At 39.3% G+C, this 23,856-nt stretch overlaps 1 protein-coding gene across 19 annotated transcripts in view; it reads right to left on the bottom strand.

Moving 5' to 3' along the window:
* Positions 1 to 23,856, bottom strand: part of PAK1 (p21 (RAC1) activated kinase 1) — a 160,997-nt gene that overhangs the window by 117,086 nt on the left and 20,055 nt on the right. Inside the window, exon 3 of one of the 19 annotated variants that reach the window (XM_069564944.1) lies at positions 13,776 to 13,830. The exons of 10 other annotated variants lie outside the window; for them this stretch is intronic. The gene's annotated coding sequence lies outside the window, so the exon portion shown is untranslated. Of the gene's footprint in view, positions 1 to 7,209; positions 7,362 to 9,431; positions 10,155 to 13,775; positions 13,831 to 23,856 lie in introns of those variants that run through there. 8 more of the 19 variants (XM_069564938.1, XM_069564940.1, XM_069564951.1 and 5 more) reach the window with 8 other exon arrangements.

The raw sequence follows: 23,856 nt of genomic DNA, 5'->3' as shown, positions 1-23,856 counted from the left end.
CCTGAAGAACTATGGGTGGAGGTTAGTGACATTGTACAGGAGTAGTGATCGAGACCATTCCTCAGAAAAAGAAATGCAAAAGGACAAAACGGTTGTCTGAGGAGGCCTTACAAATAGCTCAGAAAAAAAGAGAAGCAAAAGGCAAAGGAGAAAAGGAAAGATATATCCATCTGAATGCAGAGTTCCAAAGAATAGCAAGGAGAGATAAGAAACCCTTCCGCAATAATCACTGCGAAGAAATACAGGAAAACAATAGACTGAGAAAGACTAGAGATCTCTTCAAGAAAATTAAAGATACCAAGGGAAAATTTCATGCAAAGATGGGCACAAGAAAGGACAGAAATGGTATGGACCTAACAACAGCAGAAGTAATTAAGAAGAGGTGACAAGAACACACAGAAGAACTATACAAAAAAGATCTTCATGACCCAGATAACCATGATGGTGTGATCACTCACCTAGAGCCAGACATTCTGGAAGGTGAAGTTAAGTAGGCCTTAGGAAGCATCCCTACGAACAAAGCTAGTGGAGGTGTTGGAATCCCAGTTGAGCTATTATTTCCAATCCTAAAAGATGATGCTGTGAAAGTGCTGCCCTCAATATGCCAGCAAATTTGGAAAACTCAGTAGAGACCATAGGACTGGAAAAGGTCAGTTTTTATTCCAATCCCAAAGAAAGGCAATGCCAAAGAATGTTCAAACTACCACACAATTGCACTCATCTCACACACTAGCAAAATAATGCTCAAAATTCTCCAACCCAGGCTTCAACAGTACATGAACCATGAACATCTAGATGTTCAAGCTGGATTTAGAAAAGCCAGAGGGACCAGAGATCAAACTGCCAACATCCTTTGGATCACAGAAAAAGCAACAGAATTTCAGAAAAACATCTACTTCTGCTTTACTGACTACACCAAAGCCCTTCACTATGTAGATCACAACAAACTGCGGAAAATTCTTAAAGAGATGGGAATACTAGACCACCTGCCCTGCCTCCTGAGAAATCTGTATGCAGGTCAAGAAGCCATAGTTAGAACTGGACATGGAACAATGGACTGGTTTCAAATTGGTAAAGGAGTACAAGTCTGTTTATTGTCACCCTGTTTATTTAACTTATACACAGAATACATCATGTGAAATGCCGGGCTGGATGAAGTACAAGCTGGAATCAAGACTGCTGGAAGAAATATCAATAACCTCAGATACACAGATGACACCACGCTTATGGAAGAAAGCAAAGAACTAAAGAGCCTCTTGATGAAAGTAAGAGAGGAGATATAAAAAGTTGGCTTAAAACTCAATATTCAAAAAATGAAGATCAGGGCATCCAGTCTCATCACTTCATGGCAAATAGATGGGGAAACAATGGAAACAGTGAGAGACTTTATTTTCTTGGGCTCCAAAATCACTGCAGATGGTGACTGCAGTCATGAAATTAAAGGATGCTTGCTCCTTGGAAGAAAAACTATGACCAACCTAGACAGCATATTAAAAAGCAGAAACGTTACTTTGCCGACAAAGGTCCATCTGGTCAAAGCTATGGTTTTTCCAGTAGTCATGTATAGATGTGAGAGTTGGAATACAAAGAAAGCTCAGCGCCAAAGAATTGATGTTTTTGAACTGTGGTGTTGGAGAAGATTCTTGAGAGTCCCTTGGACTGCAAGGAGATCAAACCAGTCAATTCTAAAGAAAATCAATCCTGAATATTCATTGGAAAGACTGATGCTGAAGCTGAAGCTCCAGTATCTTGGCCACCTGACGCTAAGAACTGACTCACTGGAAAACACCCTGATGCTGGGAAAGATTGAAGGCAGGAGGAGAAGGGGATGACATCAGAAGAGGCGGTAGGATGGTATCACCAACTCAATGGACACGAGTTTGAGCAAGCTCCGGGAATTGGTGATGGACAGGGAAGCCTGACGTGCTGCAGTCCATGGGGTCACAAAGAGTCGGACACAACTAAGCGACTAAACTGAACTGACTGAACTGATGGTTCCAGCCAGAGCAATGAGGCAAGACAAAGAAGTAAAAGCATCCATATTGGAAAGGAAGAAGTAAAATGTTTTCTATTTGGGATGATATGATCTTCAGCACAGAAAATTCTGAGGAACCCACACAGGCACACACATATACACATACAAACACACATACACACAAAAGTATGAGAATTATAAACAAGTTTGACTAGGTTTCAGGATATAATATCAATATGAAAATCAATTACATAGCTATATAATATACATCTATTATATATAATTGTATAGAAATGCAATGTATTTCTATACAGTTATATAGATAATTGTATGATAAAGATAATTTCAATAAGCCAAACATTGAAATTTTTAAAAATTTCATTTATAACAGCATCAAAAAGAATGAAGTAAAAAATCTGTACACCTTGAAAAATAAGAAAAGAAGTGGAGGAGTCACACTCCCCAATTTCAAAACCTACTACCAAGCTGCAATGTGGTAATGGCATAAAGATAAACATACACAGATCAACAAAACAGAATTGAGAGTTCCAGAATTAATGCTTAGGTAAAGAGTAAAATGATTATGACAAAAATGCCAAGACAAATTCAATGGGTAAAGAATATTCTTCAACAAGTGGTACCAGGACAACAGGACATGAAGTTGAACCTCTACATCATATCCAAGTAATTAAAAATGGATCCCAGCTCTAAATATTAAAGCTAAAACTACAAAATCTTTAGCAGCAAACATAGCTGTAAATATTCATGATCCTGGACTAGATAATAGTTTTTTTAGATATGGTACCAAAAGCAAAAAAAAAAAAAAAAAAACTAAATAAATTGAACTAAATAAAAATTTAAAATTTTGTGCTATAAGAAATAGCATCAAGAAAGTGAAGAGACAATCCATGGGATAGGAAAAAACATTTGTAAACCATGTATCTGATGAGGGACTTGTAACCAGAATAAATAAAGAATTTAACAAAAACAGTAAGAGTACAACCCAATTTTAAAATGGACAAATGATCTAAATAGACACCTGTCCCATCTAAAGATATACAAGTAGTCAATAAGCACATGAGAAGTTGCTCAACATCATTAGTCATTAAGGAAATTCAAATCAAAATCACAAAACAGATACCATTTCATACCCAACAGATAATTTTAAAAAAAGAGAGAGAGAGAGAATAGTAAGTGTCTATAAGCATGTGGAGAAATTAGAACCCTCATACAATGCTATGGGAATATAAAATGCTGTAGTTCCTTTAGGAGAAAGTCAGGCTGTTCCTCAATGAGTTAAACATAGGGTTAGTGTATGATCTAACAATTCCACTGCTAGATATATACCTAAGATCAATAAAAATATACATCCACACACAAAAAAGTTCAGAGCAGCATTATTCATAACAGCAGAAAAGTGGAAACAATCCAAATGCCCATCAACTGATAAAAAGATTAATAAAACATGATATATCCATACAATGAAACATTATTCAGCAAAAAAAAGTCACCAAATACTATTCAGCAATAAAAAGAAATGATACAAGTTACAACATGGATGAAGCTTGAAAACACACTAAGCGAAAGAAACAGGGTACAAAAGGCCACATATTGTATGATTCTATTCATATGAAATGTCCAAAATAGGCAAATCAAATCTAAAGAAACAAAAAGTAGATTAATAAGTGCCCAGGGCCAGAGTGATGAGGATGGGGGAGAATGGTGAATGTCTACTAATGGATACAGGGTTTCTTTTAGGAGGACAAAATGTTCTAAAACTGAAGTATGTGATGATGGCTATACAACTCTGTGAATATACTAAAAAAAAAAAAAAAAATTCAACTGTACACTTTAAGTAAGTGAATGTTTTGGTATGTGAATCATGTCTCAGTAAAGCTGATAAACACAAACACATTATGATGGAGTGACATGAGCACTCATCGCCACCCAATCTTAAGAGTCAGACCTAGGTTCAAATCCCAGTTCTACTACTCTCTACTTGCATCAACCATGACTTCTCCCTGAACCTTACTTTATTTGTAAAACTAAGGTAATAATAGTAATCACTACCTTTGCAAAATGACTGGAAAATGAAGCAAGAAAACAGACATGAAAAGTGCCCTGCATACAGCTAATTTCCTAAGACAGTTATTTTCTCTTGATAGACATTTCTTGTCACTGGTTTTACTGACCAAAACAGTTGAAATAGAGAGAACATTTTTCTCAACTAATTTAGGTAGCTTTGTGGTTTTTTCCTACAAGCTAAAGAGAAAATGAGCAGACCACAAAATGTACAATGAAAAGTAAGAAAACTCTAAAGTTATGAACATAGAAACTTAGTTGCGATACTGAAAAAAGAAGAGATGTAAGTAGATACCTAACTGCCTTCTTCCCCTAGAGCCAAAACCTACTTTGTTTCAACCCTTATACCCTCACCACCACATCATCACTGAACTATGAAGTCACTGTTCAGGAGAGGTAACATGATTTCTATCTGGTTGGCAAGGAGAATGGAGTGTCCCTGGTTCTCAGTAGACACTTATCCTGTGGTTGCAGGCCACACCAGGATACTACTGGTGGGCAACCAAAGATGGAAAGGAGAAATGAGCAGCTGTTTAATACTTTTGTTTATAGAAGGGAAAATCAATGGATTTGCCTAAGGCCACAAAGTAAGTCCATATAATCTCAACTGTACGACAGGTACATGGCAGGCAGTACAATGTTTTACAAAGAATTCCTGTTCTAAAGATAGGAAAAATAAGATCTAGTCCCCAAACTGCTACCAAATTGCTGTTTGACCTTGAATAAATCATTCTCTCTGACTTTATTCCCTTCCCCTGTGCCTACTGATTCAGAAAGTTCACAAAGTAACTACTACACACAAGGCACTGTGCTGAGATAGTGTGGTGAACAGTCTGTTTACAAGTAAGTCTGTATTTAGGAGTTTACAGGATAGAATGCTACAGAACTCAGATATTAAAAAAGAAATAAGCAAGTCAATTTTAACATAATTACAACTTGTGATACACAGCCAGTGTCAATCAGGAAGTGCCTAGGAGAGCAGACGAAAACCTCACCAACAAACTTTAGATTACAAATCAGGAGTGGCTCTCAGCTCTCCATCATAAATAGGGGCTCGGTATTCCTTGGCTGCATGTTTTCACTTAACTGCCTGCTGATTTGTGTGGCTAGAAGCATCATGGTCAACCACAAAAAAATATATATATATACACAAAATAAATGCCAGCTCCATTCACCAGTTTCTTCCCCTTTCTCTTAACTTCAGTGTCTACAACTATAACATGGAGATAATTCTATCTACTTCACAATACTATTCTGAAGATAAAATAGAAAAAAGTACTCTGGAACCAATCTATTCCCGTGTGTTGCAGTGCTCAGTACCGGATTAGATAGTGCAGCTTTCCCATTTGTAAAATTGCAATAACACCTGTACTCAGCTCACAGAGTGATTGTGAGGATTAAATGAGATAACATAGATAAGGTGCTTAGTGGAGTCCTTGACACAGCATTTCATAAAAAATATTAGCAGTTATTAATTCACTTAACCTTATTCCCTCAGTTTATTCATTTGTAAAACAGGGACAATAACAGTACCTAACTCATAGGATTATTATGGAGATTAAGTGGGTTAATATATTTAAAGCCTTAGAATAGTGTCTGGCACATAGTACTTGCCATGAGATTTTTTTTATCATCATCATCATCATCATCAAATTCATCTTAAAGGCCCATATAGTCAAAGCTATGGTTTTCCCAGTAGTCACATATGGATGTAAGAGGTGGGCCATAAAGAAGGCTGAGCACTGAAGAACTGATGCTTTCGAATTGTGGTGCTAGAGAAGACTCTTGAGACTCCCTCAATTTCAAGATCAAACCAGTCAATCCTAAAGGAAATCAACCCTGAATATTCATTGGAAGGACAGATGCTGAAGCTAATGCTCCAATACTTTGGCCACCTGATGCAAAGAACTGACTCACTGGAAAAGATCCTGATGCTGGGAAAGACCGAGGGCAAAAGAAGACAGCGGCAGAAGATGAGATGGTTAGACAGCATCACTGACTCAATGCACATGAATTTCAGCAAACTCCAAGAAGTAGTGAAGGACAAGGGAGCCTGGCAAGGTGCAGTCCATGGGGTCACAAAGAGTTGGATACAACTTAGTGACAAAGAACAACAACATCATCATCATTAATTTTAACTTTTAGCTGTCCCCACAATTTGTATGTATACAGACCACTGGTTTTCAATCAGGGGGCGATCTTATTCCCTAGGGGATATCTGGCAATGTCTAGAGACATTCCTCAGAGAAGGCAATGGCACCCTACTCCAGTACTCTGGCCTGGAAAATCCCATGGACAGAGGAGCCTGGTAGGCTGAAGTCCATGGGGTCGCGAAGAGTCGGACATGATGGAGCGACTTCACTTTCACTTTTCACTCTCACGCATTAGAGAAGGAAATGGCAGCCCACTCCAGTGTTCTTGCCTGGAGAATCCCAGGGATAGGGGAGCCTGGTGGGCTGCCGTCTACGGGGTCGCATATAGTCAGACACGACTAAAGTGACTTAGCAGCAGCAGCAGCAGCAGCAGAGACATTCCTAATTATCACAACTGGAGTGGGGGTAGATACTATGGGGTAGAGGACAAGGATGCAGCTAAACATCCTATAATATATAGGCCTGAGCCCCCAACATAAAAATGTATGATCTAAAATATCATTAGTCTCAACACTGAGAAATTCCAATACAGACCAAACAAATCAAACAGAAGTTCTCTCTCTCCTCCAGACTCCTAGAGTATTTTATCTGAATTTTTCTTCTAGATGCTATTAAATAGATAGAAAAGTTTTAGACCTGAAACAGACTTTAGAGAGCTCCTTACAGAGCTAAAACAGGCAAGCAGTTTACAAAAGAACAGAAACTCAGTAGGAAAGCCAGCACTGGAGTGCATACTGGTGCTCCTTCCACAGCTAATTCAGATACCTAACAAGCACTTCCTTTTTCTCTTCCCCACTCTCTCTAGCCCTCTCCCCTCTTCAACTCTCCCTCCCTCATCCTCAGGTTTGAAAACAAGATCTGTTTCTTTCCTAGCATCATCAGAAGTCTGAGAAGAGCAGACCTTTCTCCCCACCCTTCCATTGCCTACCTTCGCAAGGACCTGCCTCTAGAACTTCAGGCTAGGCTTTGGACAAGAAACCAAGATTTATTCCCATTTACCTGCCCTGGGTCCCTTCTTGCAGAGGCCAAGCTGAAACTCCTTGGGTTATTACTGTCTCCCGAGGTTAGGCAGATGTTCTGCCTAAAAGTATAACTTGGGTCAGACAACTTGGGTTAATCTCCTTTTCCCTGTCTATGGGAATGAACCGGTCTCAGGGAGGGGCCAAAGGCAAGTTGTTACAGCTTACATTGGACTTTCTTCGCAGGAAGTGGTTTTGAAGAGAAAAAAAAGATTGTGGGTATCTTGGTGAAGAAAACATGGGAAAAGGACACGTAAGAGAAAAATACTGAGGCCTTTAACAGAGTAAAACATGTAATACATACCTTTAACAGAGTCTACATGCAGGACTTTTCAAACATTTCCCATGTCTAATTCTTATCAGTACTTCAAGGACAAGTGCCTGCCGCCTCAAAAAAGTCTCCCATGACCACTTTCATTCACGAAAATATTAAGCAAGTGTTCATTATGTGTCAGCCACTGTAGCAACTTTATCTTATTTAATCCTCACAACCTGAGGTAATTATTTATCTCCATTTTAGAGATGAAGAAAATGAGGCCAGCAGAGGTTAACTTGCCTATTGCCTTGGCCAATGAGTAGCAGAGCTGCAATTTACTCCTAGATCTTTCAGACACAAAAAATCTAAGCTCACAACTATTTTACTAAGTTGTTTCTCAAGACAATTTCCCCTTTCTTTGATCCTATATCTCATTTACTGTCTGTATTGCATATTAAGCAATTAATTTCAGACTGCCTTTTCTTAATTTCATGCACATCAGATGTGTTCCACACCCTGTGCTAGGCCTTATGAATAAAAGATATAAATAGCAGTCTCTTCAATAAAGCAGAATTTATCAAACTGTTTTGACTACAACCTACAATACTACAATTCAGATGGAGACCAGTACACACACACATACACACACCTATAAATATAAAACTGAGACAAAAGTTTCAAAAGACAATCCATGTTCTTTGAATATATAATATATCCTGACATTTTCTCTGGTATATTATACTTGACATTTTGTTTTTTCACTTTTTAAAAATGCTGGTCCAGAGTACTATGTTAAATTCACAACTCATGGGTTATGACGTACAGCTTAAAAAAAAAAAAAAATTCCCTTCAGAGCCCCCAGGTTAAAGGGAGAAATAAGACATGGGTAACGATAAAAAATAATTACAATAACAGTAGCCAACATTTCAGGAACTCTTATTATGTGTCTAGCATGCTGATAAGCACTTTACATGAATTACTAGAGCCAAGATCCAACCCAGGTCTGTTGGTTTGAATCCAACAATCATATTCTTTTCACCACACCACACTGCCCACGCAGCATGAAAAGTTCTATTGTAAAAAACATTTCCACGAAGCACAGAGGTCAGGGGAGGAAGGGAAGAGTTTGGAAGCTTCACAAAATGAAGATTCTGAATTGTGACCTGACATAGACATTTTCAAGAATGTAGCAAATGAGCTTCTATAGGTGCTCTATAAATATTTGTGAATGGAATTCATCTACCTTGTCTTGTGATGTAGAAAAACAGCATGGTATTTTTAGATGAAAATCTATGTAATTTTTAACTGATTCTATGTCTCTCCTCATAGAAATCTCAAGGGACACAGCCATATGGCACTAAAAAAAAAAAAAAGAAAAGTTCCAGCATTTGGTACAACTTCTCTATAAGAGTGTCTATGAAAAGACATCCAGGACTAGGTGCTCCTGATAAGGACACCAAGGTCCTAATCTCAGTTCTGTCATAAGAATTTCTGTATATTACTTTAAGCAGATGTGTTTTCCTCTCTGGAATTCAGTTGTTAATCTATAAAATGATAATCAAAACAGACCATATGATCACCAAGTTTCTTTCTAGTACTAATATATTTGGGGGCTTCCCAGGTGGCACTAGTGGTGAAGAACCTGCCTGCCAATGCAGGAGACATAACAGATGTGGGTTCAATCCCCAGGTGGGAAAGATCTGGAGGAGGGCATGGCAACCCACTCCACTATTCTTGCCTGGAGAATCCCATGGACAGAGGAGCCTGGTGGTCGACAGTCCACAGGGTCGCAAAGAGTCAGACACGACTGAAGCAACTTGGCACACACACACACATGCACACACACACTAGTAAATTTGAAGACTAATACATTCTAATTATTCTAGTCCTAATAAACTCAGCAAATTCATGAAAAAGAAAAAATAGTTTTAATAAAAACCACTCACCTACAAAGACACAAGGATGAATCTGGGCTCCAATAACACGCTAATAGGTCTCTTTCTTGTCTGATCCCCTTGGTGGAGGCGGAAGGGAAGATGTACACACAATGGCCTGACATACCATTTCATCTGCCTGAGCCTAAACTTCCTCATGTGAGAGGCCAGTGATTAGAAGCCCACAGAGCAGCAGATTTTAGTTTTAAGAGTCAACGTGTCAAACCATGAAAAGATCTGCCTCCAGCGATAGAGAGGTCTCCATCATGGAAGTATGCAAGCAGATACTGGAGAGACGCTTGACAGGAACTTTGCAGAAGAAAGTTAAACGTGGAGTAAAGGTTGTGTTAGATGTCCTAAAAGGGAACATTCAGTCTTAAAATTCTACAGTTCTCTCCTTACACAACAACAGAAAGATTAGCAGATCCTGGAGGGGAAAAATTACCCAAGGAGTTTTCTTTTCCATTCCCCTTCCCTCCTTCTCCAGGTCCGCTGTTTCATTGTAGAAATGTAGAAAGGAGGGTACTCCAGCACCCCGAGACAACTGCTTATCCAATGGCATCAGAAAAACCATCCCCTTTCTTTACCCAAAGAAGTCTTTTAAGATCACTCAATCCACTCAGGTCCCAACTTTTTCTGAAGGCTTTCAACCTTTCTTCCAATCAAATCTTACAGAAACACCAATACTTAAACAGATAAAAATGTAGTGCTGCACTGCCTGAAAAGGAGATGGGGAAGTTCCACTTCCTCAGCCTCTTTTCCACTTCCCATTCTCACCCCCATATTCTGTGGGGCTGCACTTCAAAACCCTGAGACTCTAGTGTAACACCTCCATGCTTAAGAAAACTAGGGTTCAGAGAGAACATGTCTTTATCAAGATCACACAGTCAGTGCCAACAGTGGAACTCAAAAATCAGAGGTGCTGACTTATAGGGCAGCCGATTTCCCTTATCATCACACTACTCCCTTGGAATAATCACATGCAAATCAATATGAAAGTATTTTTAAAAGCACTAAGTGAACTGACCTGTATAGTTCCCTCTGCAAAATTTCTCTAAGGGTAAAATAATCATAATGCTCAGACTTCCAAGGAAAATTTCACCACACAGAACCCAACGACAAAGAAAGCCTCTCATGTTCTCAACCCCTCAGTAAAGTGTCTATCTGTAAAAATAGGCATAATTATGTTACCAACTTAGACTGAGAGTAGATAATTAAGACTCTGGAGGCTTCTGAAGGATTCTCTGCTCCCTGCATCTTGAGAAACCATCCCTTAAAGACATATGGGAATTCTCCTGGCATCTACCACGCATGAAACATGGAACAGAATCTGCACCTGTATATTATGGTTAACCAGGCTTCAAAGATTCTCTGCAACTGTGATAACCAGCCTCCAAGACAAATACCCTGCCTTCTGATATTTGCACCCTGTGTATCGTTTCCCATTAGGTAGAAGAGTCAGTATGTATGATCAAAAGAATATAGCAGAAGTTAAGGTGTGTCATTTCTGAAATCAAACTATAAAAGACATTGTACCTTCTGTTCTGGTGGCTCTCTCCTCCCTCCGATCACTCACTGTGGGGAGGCTAACTCAAGGGCTGTAAGCTGCCCTATGGAGAGGCCATGTGGCAAGGAATTGAAGATGTCAGCCTGTTAACAGCCAGCAAGAAACTGAGGCTGGCCAACAACCAGATGAGTGAGCATGTTAAAGGATTCTCTAGGTTCAGTTGAGCCTCCAGATAATTGCAGTCCTGGGCAACAGCTTGACTGTAACCTCATTAGAGACACTGAGCCAGAACCACTCAGCCTAGTCACTCTAAGATTCCTCACCCTTAGAGACTGTGTGAGATAATAAATGTTTATTTTTTAAGGCTGTTGATTTTCAGAGGTAATTTATTTAGAGAGCAATAGATAACTAATGCAACCACAAAACTAAGGTTTCCTGGGTTTACATCAGAAAGCCCCTGTTATGAAACCAAAAGTCCAGCTAAAACAAAACCCAAGGCCTCAAGGGTTGGAGCTTCCCCTTAAACAATAACTGTATCCATGGCTTATTCATAGGGTGACCAAGTCACTTAATTTCTCTCAGCTGAGATTTCTGTGAATATATACGGACATTTTCCTTGCAGAGTACTGTGAGGATTAAATGAGAATAATTTGTAAAAGTATCTTTAAAATAGTTGGAACTATACAAATTAAAGTTGTTACAAAGACTAGAAGATAACCCAACAAAGCCCACTTCCAACAGTAACCAAAAGGAGATGACGCTGCTCAGTGTAGTCAAATGGAAAGGCCACTTCTCTGCCACTTATCCAACTGCGAATGCATGTAAGAATTAAAGATTTTAAAATTAAAAAAAATAAAAATAAAAAAATAAAATTGTAGTTTAAAAATAAATTAATTAATTTTAAAAATAAATAAATAAAAGTATCCTCCTCTATCACTGCTGCTCATAATAACAAGAAAAAATTACCAGTCAAGCATAGTGCTAAGTGTTATCACATCATTTTCTCATTTAATGCTGTATTTAACCTATAGAGAAACTGAAACCTAAAAGAGGTTAAACTGATTTGGTTAGTAAGATAGGCAGAATTGAACTTCATATCCACACAACTCCAAAGACCATGTTCTTTCCACTAAACCAATATGCTGTTCACTACAACAAGGAAACTGAAAATATCCAATACAGAAGGCATACAGGCCCCACTTAACAAAAGAGCTAAATAAATTAAAGAGACAGGAAGAAAAAAATCACCTTCCAAGTTAATGAGAAAATTGAAAGGTTCAGGAAATGTGGAATCTAGTCCTGTCTAGGGCACCAAGCAATTTCAACACCTTGGGCAAGTTATCAGCCATTGAAAATTTTCTAAACCCTCACATTTACAGAGTACTTTGGATTCTACAAACCATTCTGAGTACCTAGAAATATTTGACTGCCACAGCAACCCTGGAAGGTAGTTTAATAATCTTCATTCTAAGGCTTCTTTGTTGGCTCATTGATAAAGAATCCACCTGCCAATCCCAGAGACAAGGGTTCGATCCCTGATCCAGGATGATCCCATATGCCTTGGAGCAACCAAGCCCTTGCAGGGCAACTATTAAGGCTGTACTCTAGAGCCCTGGTGGCTCAAGGGTTAAAGCATCTGCCTGCAATGCAGGAGACCCAGGTTCGATCCCTGGGTCAGGAAGATCCCCTAGAGAAGGCAACCCACTCCAGTATTCTTGCCTGGAGAATCCCATGGACAGAGGAGCCTGGTAGGCTACAGTCCACGGAGTCACAAAGAGTTGGACACAACTGAGCAACTTCACTTCACTTCACTTCTAGAGGCCAAGCGCTGCAACTACTGACACCCAGGCACCCTAGAGCCTGTGCTCCACAACAAGGGAAGCCACCACAATGGAAAGCCTGCACAGCAACTAGAGAGTAGTCCCTGCTACCCACAAGTAGAGAAAAGCCCACGCAGCAATGAAGGCCCAGCAAAATAAATAATTTTCTTTAAAATCTCTATTCTATAAATGAGAAAACTGAGACTCAAAAAGAATTCCAGTAATTCGCCTGTGGCTACTAGACAGCCGGTACATGCCAGAGATACATATCTAGATTTCTTATTCTCAGAAGTACCTGAGATGCAAAGGTTTTAGGGAATGCACAGAAGTCACAGCAAAGACAAGAATCCAATTTACTTCTTATTCCCCCAATCCAGTGAGCTACAACCAGATATGCAAACCTGGAATGCTTTTTAAAAACACTAATTCCTGAACCCCATAACTACTTCTACACCCCCTACACCTGCAAAAATATATATATTGGGAGAGGAAGAAGGATCTGAGCATCAATATGCTTTTAAGCCTTCTAGAAGTACCCACACTTGAGAACTACTGCCCTAACCCCTAGAGCCACAGGTTAAGAAATGTCATGATCCACCCTCAGTTTCTAATGTGAAATTCTTTGAGTGAAGTTATCTACTTTTTTGTAAATTCATTACATTTACAAAGCAAAATATTTTCTATTATTATAAATGACATCTAAGTTAAAATAACTTAATTTCTGTTACCTAGAAAATTTTTTATGGGCCATTCAATCAGCATCCTAACGGTCAAGACTGGTTATGTGGTATGCAGCAATAAAATTGCTTATAGAAAAAGAAAAGCTGCCCACAATAGTATGCTGTGAATAAGACAACTGAAAAAAATTCAAGTAATCTTTTGTCTCCAAATGTCCCTGCTTGGGGATCTCAGAACTACTTGGTTCCACTAAGATGAATTTCCTGGAGCGTTCTCTAATTAGGGTTGTTTGGATAGTGCAAAGACTTGCCTCATAACATTTCTACTTCTCTCTGCTAATTCAAATCTTACCTGACCAAGTTCTTTCCTTAACCATAAACCCCATTGTTATGGGTTTAAATGGTATCTGCCAAAAAAAAAAAAAAAAGATGTGTTAAAGTCCTAACCTGTGGTACATCAGAATGTGGGAAATAGGGTCTTTACAGAGGCAATCAAACTAAAATGAGATCATGAAGGTCAGCTCTAACCTAATACAACTTGTGTCCTTATAAGAAGGGGAAGTTTTGACACAACAGACAGATACACTTTGAGAAAAGACTGAAGAGACACAGGGAGAAGATGTTCAGCTACAAGCCAAGGAATGCCTGAGACTTCCGGAAGCTAGGGAGCAGCCTAGAACAGATCCTGCTCTTCTTGCACATTCAAGGGGAGCGTAGCCCTGCCCTCACCTCTGATTTCAGATTTCTGGTTTCCAAAACTGTAAGGTTGTAATTTTCTGTTGTTCTAAGCCAGCGAGTTTGTGGTACTTTATTATAGCAGCCCTAGGGAACTAATCATCTACCTTTCACTAAATTCTCAAAGTTTGTACCCAGTTTATTAGCTGGGACTATTTAATTTTTTTAGCATATGCATCCTATATTCCTAATGAAATCAAAGCCTCTCAAGGAGAGGAACAACATTTCATATATCTTTTGTATTATCTACCACTTTCAGGGAAAAACTGACCTTCGAAAAGGTATTCAGGAAACATTTTCTCACTTGATTACTTTCTGGAAAATGCTCAACCACCACTGCTGGTTGTCTCAGAATTTGATAACCAGGAAATCACTTTTCCTACTTCTATCATTTTGTCACACTGGAATTAGCTATTTTAAAATCAAAAAAATTTTATGAGATTTTTATGTATCTATTATATAGATAATACCACATTCTCTCTAGTACTCATAAATAAAAATTTCACAAAATCAAAGAACCATGTACTATTTGGGACTGGGAGAGAGCTTATAGACCATCTAGTGCAATCGTGAAGTAATATCTTCTTCAAAGTATACAATATCATTTCTCTCTTGTCCATTGTATTTGTTACTGATTTACAGGGCTCCTTCCCACCCCCACCCACCATTAGGCTGTAAATACACCAAAGGTTGAGAAAAAAAAGTAGCAAAGTCAAAACAGAATCAATTTTTAGTCCAAAAGCAAAAATATACTGGTGAGATACATTAAGAGAATTAATCACTGAGGTACCCTAATAGATTAGGTCCTAAAGACCCCACAACTGCCTGTGATGACAGGAAGTGGAGACTCCAAACAGCTCTCAGAAATTCACTTTGGTAGCTCTCAAAGCGGCAAACACAGCTTTCTGCTTAACTGACATAAATGAATTAGCAGACCCAAACCTCAAACAGACCAAGAACAACAGTGTGGCCAAGTATCCTGCTGTCCCATGTCACCACTAGTTAAAGAAAAGTCTAAGCCAGCACCAGAAAAACACTAACTCAGATTTCCAAAGAACTTCTCTGTTCCCAATAGGCTCCAGTGAATTCCCAAAGGAGGAGTCTTCTAGGTTGTGCAAAATCCAGAGACAAGGCAAAGAAGCACTAAAAGACATCAATATATTTTAAAATTGATAAACTCTTGTTCATTCTCACTCAAGTGTCTCCTCCTCTATGGAGTCTTTATTGTCTCTTCTCCCTTCTTCCTTCTCCCTTAAATAATGCTTTGTACATCTCTATTATACATTCATCATTGAATGTTACAGCAATTCTAGTGCCTCTCTCTCCTCTAAAAGCAGACACACAATAATCTATGGCTGCAAAAACCTCACTGTAAAGCAACTGTCCTCCAATTAAAACTAAAAAACAAAATAAAGTTTTTTAAAAAGCTTTAACCTGCTCTTTCTCATGCTAAGACCTCATTACCCTGGCTTGTCCTAATACCAGAAAGAAAAGGGGGAAAAACTGAAATATTTTCAACTAGCTGCCTGTTTACTGTGTGTTGTCTAAGAGCCATGGATCTGTACACTGTGATCCTTCTTTTTCTTTTTCAAGTATCAAGCTCTGGTCAGTATGGTAGGCAGGTACAGACAGACTTTAGAACAACCAATCCTGTTTTCCCAAGATGTAGGCCTTAATGAGGGTACAAAGGGACTGGAAGTTAGCATTAAAGGATCAGTGCTCTTCAAGAATCAGGAGAATCCCAGACTCCTTAAAACAGTAAGGGAAAAAAGAACTCAGAGGACATGCAGTCAATCTCCTCATTCTACAGAGAGAGAATCTAAGGCCCAAAAAGGGGTAAGGATTTGGTCACGGTCTCATGGTCTGCTACAAGAAAAATCATATTTTGATTCCTAGCTCAGTATAACTTCTGATAGATCTTTTCACTTAAAAAAAAATGATAATAATCTCAAAAATGAGACATAGGGAGGTAATTTGTCCAAGGCCATATACCCAGTAGATGGCAAAGCCAAGATTTGAACCTAGGACAGAAGATTTATCCTCTCATTAATTTTCATGGTGAAGTTTTCACAACTCCATTATATAAATGCAACTTTACTTTCTGTTTCTTTAACTTCTTTTAAAGTTTGCTTCTAGTTAAATTTGGCAGATTAAAAATACATTTACCTGTGTTCTTCCCCAAAATCACACTAAAATGACAGTAAAGGTATTTTTTTTTAAAGGGCGGGGGGAATAAACCTAAACAAAGAGAATGGGTGAGGGGGACGTCAGAAGAGGAGATATTTCAACAAAATTTTAGACTATCCATAGTGAATGGGGTATTCGTAATCAAAAAAGAAGGGCAAAAAAGCTGTAACCCAAAACCTTGCATGGTCCCTAGGCCACAGAGATATGTGGTACTTGGGCAGCAGGATCACATTCCCCAGAAAGAATCACTGGGTTAGAACACATAAAGGAATAGGCCTAGGAAGTAGAAATTACTTGCTCAAACTCACAGTGAGCTAACAAGAGCTTGAAACCCAGTCTTAATTTTTTTACCTTTCTGTAACTCATTTGCTATTAGTCAGACTTCAATAGCCCATGTCACAAAAGAAGACGACAGAGGTGTTTCCCAAGGTCTACCTTTTGTCTTCCTTTACCAACTACAAAAAATACTTTGTGTTTAGGCTCTCCCTGGTTAGAGCTTAGGCTTTTCAAACAGCTGGGGTAAGAACCCATATCCCAATTCATGCTCCAACTGTCTGATTCTACAGTGCAGAAGATGTAGGTTACCAGCACCTGACAAAAATATGACAAAGCTTGAAAATGAAAGATTTCAAAAGCACTAACACTGTTTCAGGTCAAAGCTGAGCTCATCCCCCTTGCCTATGAAAGTGTGAGAGAGGCAGCTTTTCATCCCTTTTTAGAACAGAACATGCCCAAAGGTAGGTGTTGTTACATCTGCCAACCAGCTAAAACAGATTTATTTTTAAATGCCTAGTTATAGTATTGCCTACAGAGCCAATTAAGGCATTAATGAGTCTTAGGCCATTTCTTAATACACAGCAATAACATTGAGTGCCACAGCTATTCGAACCCTACTCCCATTTGAACTCTCATCCATCAATGCATTAAACGTCTACATATTCAATTTGTGTTTTTTTGATATGCACAGAAAGAATGCTGAATTAGGAGTCAGAATAGTTCTAAATACAGCTCAAGCTTTGGAGTCAGCACACAGGTTTGAATCCTAGTCTTCGGAATCCAATCTCTCTGGGTCTCAATTTCTTCATATGTAAAATGGACATAATACCTACATGAGAGACCTAGTATAAGGATAGAGATTATGTATATAAGACAGCTTGCACAACAATAAGTCACTCGATAAATGTTAGTTTCTTTTTTTATTGACCACCTGGTAAATACCAGGTACTTTCCACATTCAAAGGGCTGATTGCTTTGAAGAAGTGTTTAGGGTGAAACAGGACAGGTGAACAAATAATTCCAATACAATATAATGCAAATAGGTACAATACAAAACAGTAAATGCTTTTTACAGTCATTGGAACAAAGTTATCACATAAACACTAAAAAGGGGGGGATATTAATTCTCTCTGGAACAGGAGGAGAGTATCAGGGAAGGTACCAGAGACAGAGATATCTGAAATGGGCCTTGAAGATTGTTGAGTGAAAGAACAGTAAGCAAAGGAAAACATCTTAAACAAAAGAAACCATGAAAAACAAGCTAGGGAAACATGACAGAGAACACACGGCTTATTTAAGCAACAGTGAGAAAACTCAGAGGAGAGCAGAAATGAATGGGTTACACAGGACCAGAAGATTAGCATAAAGAAGGGCCAACCCACAGGAATATTTTGTCGAGAGAAAAGTGGTATGAGAGGCAAAGAGAGGTAGTCATTTGAGAAACTCTTGAGGAAAGTATTCACCAGAGAACGGAAATGAAAATGGCCTAGGAATATTAATAATATAAAAAGTGAGGCATTTGGAATTTAAAAAGAAATGGCCTTTCTTTAAGGGGTGAAAATAACACAGAGAGCTCAAGGTAGAAACTGATATCTACTGGCTAAGGAACCCAGGCTGCTTCTTCCTCTTTGAGGACAAGACAAGACTTGATGGGTGTTTGGTGCAACCAGGTTTGAGGAAGGTGCTGCTGCCACTTCCTGAAGCTTTACACAACTCAGTTCAGCCTCAAAAGGGAACACAAGCCTGCAGAGTAACAGTCTAAAAAAGAAAGCTAAAGCAGGCAATAGACTTTAAGGGAAACTAGGCAGAAGACTTAGAGGGACAGTGAGACGACAGAACATGAGAGGCTTATCCAGTGCATCCAATGATCTGTTATCACATTAATGGAGGAAGCAGCAGTAGAACAGCTGCTAAGACCATTATCTAAATGTCTGAGCTGTGGGAGCCACAGAGGTCATCCAGTCCCATACCTCACTGTACAGGCAAAGAGAGCTTGGCCTGAAAACAATTTAGCATACACCTTACACTTCAGGCAGGCTCTTTTACTTATCTCAAGACAGAACAGTAAAGGATGTGTTATTTTCCCAATGAGACACTAAGTTCTTTAGAGCATTATAAAGTTTGCATTACTCTTATGGATTTCTAGAGTATATAATGCTTTCCTTTTTGATCCCACAGGTTACAAAAAATTCACCTTGAGGACTGGGTTATCTCCAGGCAAATAAGATAGACTAGAAGATAGTTTCTTAATACCTCATCCTGATTGCTCTAATGTCTGAATCTATGACTTTCCAGATCATGGCATCTGGTCACATCACTTCATGGCATATAGATGGGGAAACAGTGGAAAGAGTGGCTGACTTTATTTTTTGGAGCTCCAAAATCACTGCAGATGGTGACTGCAGCCATGAAATTAAAAGATGCTTGCTCCCTGGAAGGAAAGTTATTACCAACCTAGACAGCATATTCAAAAGCAGAGACATTACTTTGCCAACAAAGGTCTGTCTAGTCAAGGCTATGGTTTTTCCAGTGGTCATGTATGGATGTGAAAGTTGGACTATAAAGAAAGCTGAGTGCAGAAGAATTGATGCTTTTGAACTGTGGTGTTGGAGAAGACTCTTTAGAGTCCCTTGGACTGAAACGAGATCCAACCAGTCCATCCTAAAGAAAATCAGTCCTGGGTATTCACTGGAAGGACTGATGTTGAAGCTGAAACTCCAATACTTTGGCCACCTGATGGGAAGAGCTGACTCATTTGAAAAGACCCTGATGTTGGATAAGACTGAAGGCAAGAGGAGAAGGAGACAACAGAGCATGAGATGGTTAGATAGCATCACCGACTCAATGGACATGAGTTTGGGTAAACTCCAGGAGCTGGTGATGGACAGGGAGGCCTGGCATGCTGCAGTTCATGGGGTCGCAAAGAGTCAGACATGACTGAGCAACTGAACTGATGACTTTCCAGGGTAGAAAATGTTCAGTAAAATCTATTCTGTTTCGATTCCTGTGCTGAGAATAGGAAACACAGATTTGAATCAGATTAAGACCCTGGCTTTCAAGAAAGTGAAAGTGAAAATGAAGTCGCTCAGTCGTGTCCAACTCTTTGCAACCCCACTGACTGTAGCCTATCAGGCTCCTCTGTCCATGGGATTTTCCAGGCAAGAGTGCTGGAGTGGATTGCCATTTCCTTCTCCAGGGGATCTTCCCGACCCAGGAATCGAACCCCAGTCTCCCGCATTGCAGGCAGACGCTTTACCGTCTGAGCCACCAGGGAAGCTCCCATTTAGTGAAGAAGACAGACACAGCAATCAGTGATTATCTTTGAGTCATAAAGACATGGATACAAATCTTAGGTCTACCTTTTGCTAGCTAAGGGAAGTCATTTCCTTTATCTAAATTCCTTATTTCTTATCTGTGTAACTGAGGGCAATATTATCAGCTTACCTCAAAGAGTTACTCATTAGCATTTGGCAAGATGATGTATTTAAAGCACCCAAAAGAATGCCTGGTCTCCAGTATATACGTTTAGTATGCATTAATTAATTAATGACTTATATGAGAATATCCTTTTTGTGAGGGGAGGGGGAGAGAACTCCTCAGCATTACACTTTCCCATAATCCTGGAATGTCTGAGGAAATACAGTTTCCCTGACCATGAAGATCTCAAGTGCCCCAGCTCCCATGCATTATAACCACAAACCCCATCCCAGCATTAAAAACCAGAAAGAGGAACCTGGTAGGTGCCACAGAAAGACTAGGGTTGAAGAAAATAGTTGTCTGGCCTAACAAAGACTGCAAAGGGAAGTCAGCAGTAGAGCAAAACTTAAAAATCCCAAGACCTGAAATCCTTCAAATTGCTAGGGTTAAAAACTAGAAACACCTGGTTAAATACAAGTATCTCTGCCAGGTAGAGCTGGTGAGAGATTAGTGGCCACCAGGGATTTATGGACCCCTACGGGTCACAGCACTTCTCCATTTCAGATATTCATTCTTTCAATAAAAAGTATATTGCATATCTACTCTTTAAGTCAGGTGTTTGGAGTAACAGAGGATTTAGATATTGTCCCAGAAGTTTGAGGTACTTACAGTGTCAGAAACTTAGATCATAATGAAAAAAAAGTTTTCACTTTTAATTGAGGTACTGACATACTGATATTCTGTGGACTGCAGGCAGTAGTGACCAAGAAGAGCAATATTTGTCCCATTTCCATTCTTCCTCCCAAGTTTCCCAGTCACCAAGCTTCTTCCACCTCTTCTTCAAACAGTTCACCATGCCTGCCATCTCCAGATGCTCTTCCCTGGGTTGAAAAGTCTGACTATAGACCACTGCAGTTTAGAATGGAAACCTGATGCTCCCATGCCTGCCATCTCCAGAGGCTCTTCCCTGGGTTGAAAAGTCTGACTACAGACCACTGCAGTTTAGAATGGAAACCTGACTAACAGCAAAGCCCATACCCTACCCCACCTATAGTTCCTGATTCAGACTCTACAAAATAGTTTCAAAGCCACAGAATAAGTTCTGCTATATCCATATTAAGCCTTTAGAGGAACAGTTCTGAGAAGGCAGAACTAAGTCATCTGAGAAGAGCTCACTCACTCACTGAACATCTATTATGTGCCAGGCACCATTCTGAATGTTTTACATACACTAAAGCCCTCAAAACAACTCTGCAATAGAAATACTATTGTTCCAGTGTTACAAAGGAAAAACTGTGTTCACAGCAATTAAGTGACTTGCCAAAAAATCACTGTTTATAGGTGATACAGCTGAAATCCATAAGCAAATTGGCCACATCTGTCTTAAGATCCCTTTTTTCCAGTGCATCTTACGTGTTATTCTAGTAATAACCCTATGAAGCAGGTAAGAAAGTATCAGCATTATCCTGTTTTACAAAGGAAGAAACTGGTACTTACAGAAGTGGTATTACTTTTCTCAGAAACAAGCCAGTAAGTGGCAGAGTCGTGGATTTTACTTAGATCTTTTGCCCTCAAATCTGTGCTCTTCTCACTACTCCAAGTTTCCTCTAATACTCACTGCCTTGCAGAACAGTGTAGCAGAAATATATTTAACAGAGTCAGAAGGGCTGAGATGTGGTCCTAACTCTGGAACTTGCTTATTGTATAATACTGAGTAATTTGTCTTCTTTTGGCCTTAGTTTTCTCATTCATAAAATAAGGGTATTAGATTGGATAATCATTAGGCTCCCCTTCAGCTGGAAATATAGACTTTAATTACTACCAACAAAACTATGAAACGCGGTTCCTCTGGTTTCCTTGCCACCCAACAGTAACTCTTTAAAAGAAAAAAAAAATTAACTGTTATTTATAGTACAGATAAGGTAATTTCTACTCTATGCCACAGAGTAGAAATTATCCATTCAATTTCATTCCTTCCTTCCTCAGATACTCCAGACGTAAACATAGAAAAGGCCACAAGCCACCTAATAACACAATGCTGGCATCTCCAATAAGTGGCACATCTGATAACATGTCAAATGTGTCTAGGAGGGAAGAATGTGTGTATGTCAGGGCCCTTCCTCCCACTGCTGGATTCACAACACTTCTATTCACTTGGTAATCTTCCTAGGTTGGGACATCAGTTCTGCTTCGTTTACAGTAGACTATCAGATAAAAACAATTCACAAGTGGCTTTTTTCTTATTTATTTTGGGCCGCGCTGGGTCGTCATCGCTCCGGCGGCTTTCCTCTAGTTGCAGGACTCGGGCTTCTCGTGGCAGTGGCTCCTCTGGTTGCAGAGCTCGGGCTCTAGGGTGCGTGGGCTCAGTAGTTGCAGTTCCTGGCTCTAGAGCACAGGCTCAATAGTTGCGGCGCACAGGCTTAGTTGCTCTGTATCATGTAGGAGCTTTCCAGACCAGGGACCAAACCCATGTCTCCTGCATTGGCAGGCTGATTCTCTACCACTGAGCCACCAGGGATGCACCTACAAGTGACTTTTGACTAATTAATATCACAGAACAAAAAATGAAATGTAACCCCAGATGTAATTCCTCCTTGCCAAGAAAACAGAATAGGCTAAGGAGCAGGACCCAAGATAAATTACTGGATAAACCACTTTCCTGTCTTAGTTTCTTTATATGTAAAGTAAGGAAGAGAGTCCAAGCCAATCCTAAACGCCTTTCCCACTGTAATCTAATATAATTTATAAATATTTTATATTTAGAAAACGTGAAATGTATAAAAAACAAAAGAGGAAGAGGGCATAGTTTTACAAATTAAAAAGACCTCAGAGAAGAAAATAAAAAGAAATGCCAAGGCAGAACATAAAATATGTATGGTCACATGACCTCCAATACATGGTAGTTATAAAAGAAAAAAGAAACCTCTATAGTCCTGTGACAGCTGAAGTAAATAATTCACATAATTCCCTCAGGATAAGACTGCAGAGGCAGAAAACCATTGCTCATGCAGCTAAACTAGAGCTGACCTGAATATGAATATGATCTGAATACGATTAGATCTAAAACAATCACTGAGAATAAGGGAACTGTCTCAGGAGGAAAGGCAATCCTAAGGGAGCACACATCTCCTTGACCTCAGAATAAAAATCATCCTGCTTTAGCCAAGCATCATTATTTTCAGTTAATATTTACTTATTAATATGCTAAATGATGAACTAAGCACTTCTGCATTCCTTTGTTCATTTAATTCTCCCAACACTTCAGTAGTTATATAGTCCCTATTTTACAGAAAAGGAATTTGAAGCTCAGAGAGGTAAAACTGACCAGGATGAGAGCCTAATCTCTGACTCCAAGTTCAATGTACTTTCTACTGCATCTCTATTACAATCTATCTCCTTCACTGGTCCCTCACACATCCCTTATCTAGTCTGAAATCTCACAACAGCCTTGAGAGGCAAGTGTTCAAGATTCATCATGAACTGATTGATCCCTACTCACCTTTACAGGTCTGAAATGGATGCTACTGGCTGCTCAGCATCCATTCCCCTTTTCCTCTCTCTTATTAGAGCCCTGATTTTTCTCAGGTATTCACTCCTCAGTAACCAATGTAACTAAGGCAGTTCTCAAATTTTAGTATATTGCCAGAGTCAAAATCACCTGGAGAGCTTGTTAAAACACACATTCTTAGACCCAGAGTTTTTGATACGTGCCCTGAGAATTTGCATTTTTAACAAGCTCCCAAGTGACTATGGGCTTCCCTGGTGGCTCAGATGGTAAAGCGTCTGCCCACAATGCAGGAAACCTGGGTTCAATCCCT

Source organism: Ovis canadensis, chromosome 21 (genome assembly GCF_042477335.2).
Source record: "Ovis canadensis isolate MfBH-ARS-UI-01 breed Bighorn chromosome 21, ARS-UI_OviCan_v2, whole genome shotgun sequence".
Lineage (NCBI taxonomy): Eukaryota > Metazoa > Chordata > Mammalia > Artiodactyla > Bovidae > Ovis > Ovis canadensis.
This window is presented reverse-complemented; position numbering and strand designations above follow the sequence as displayed.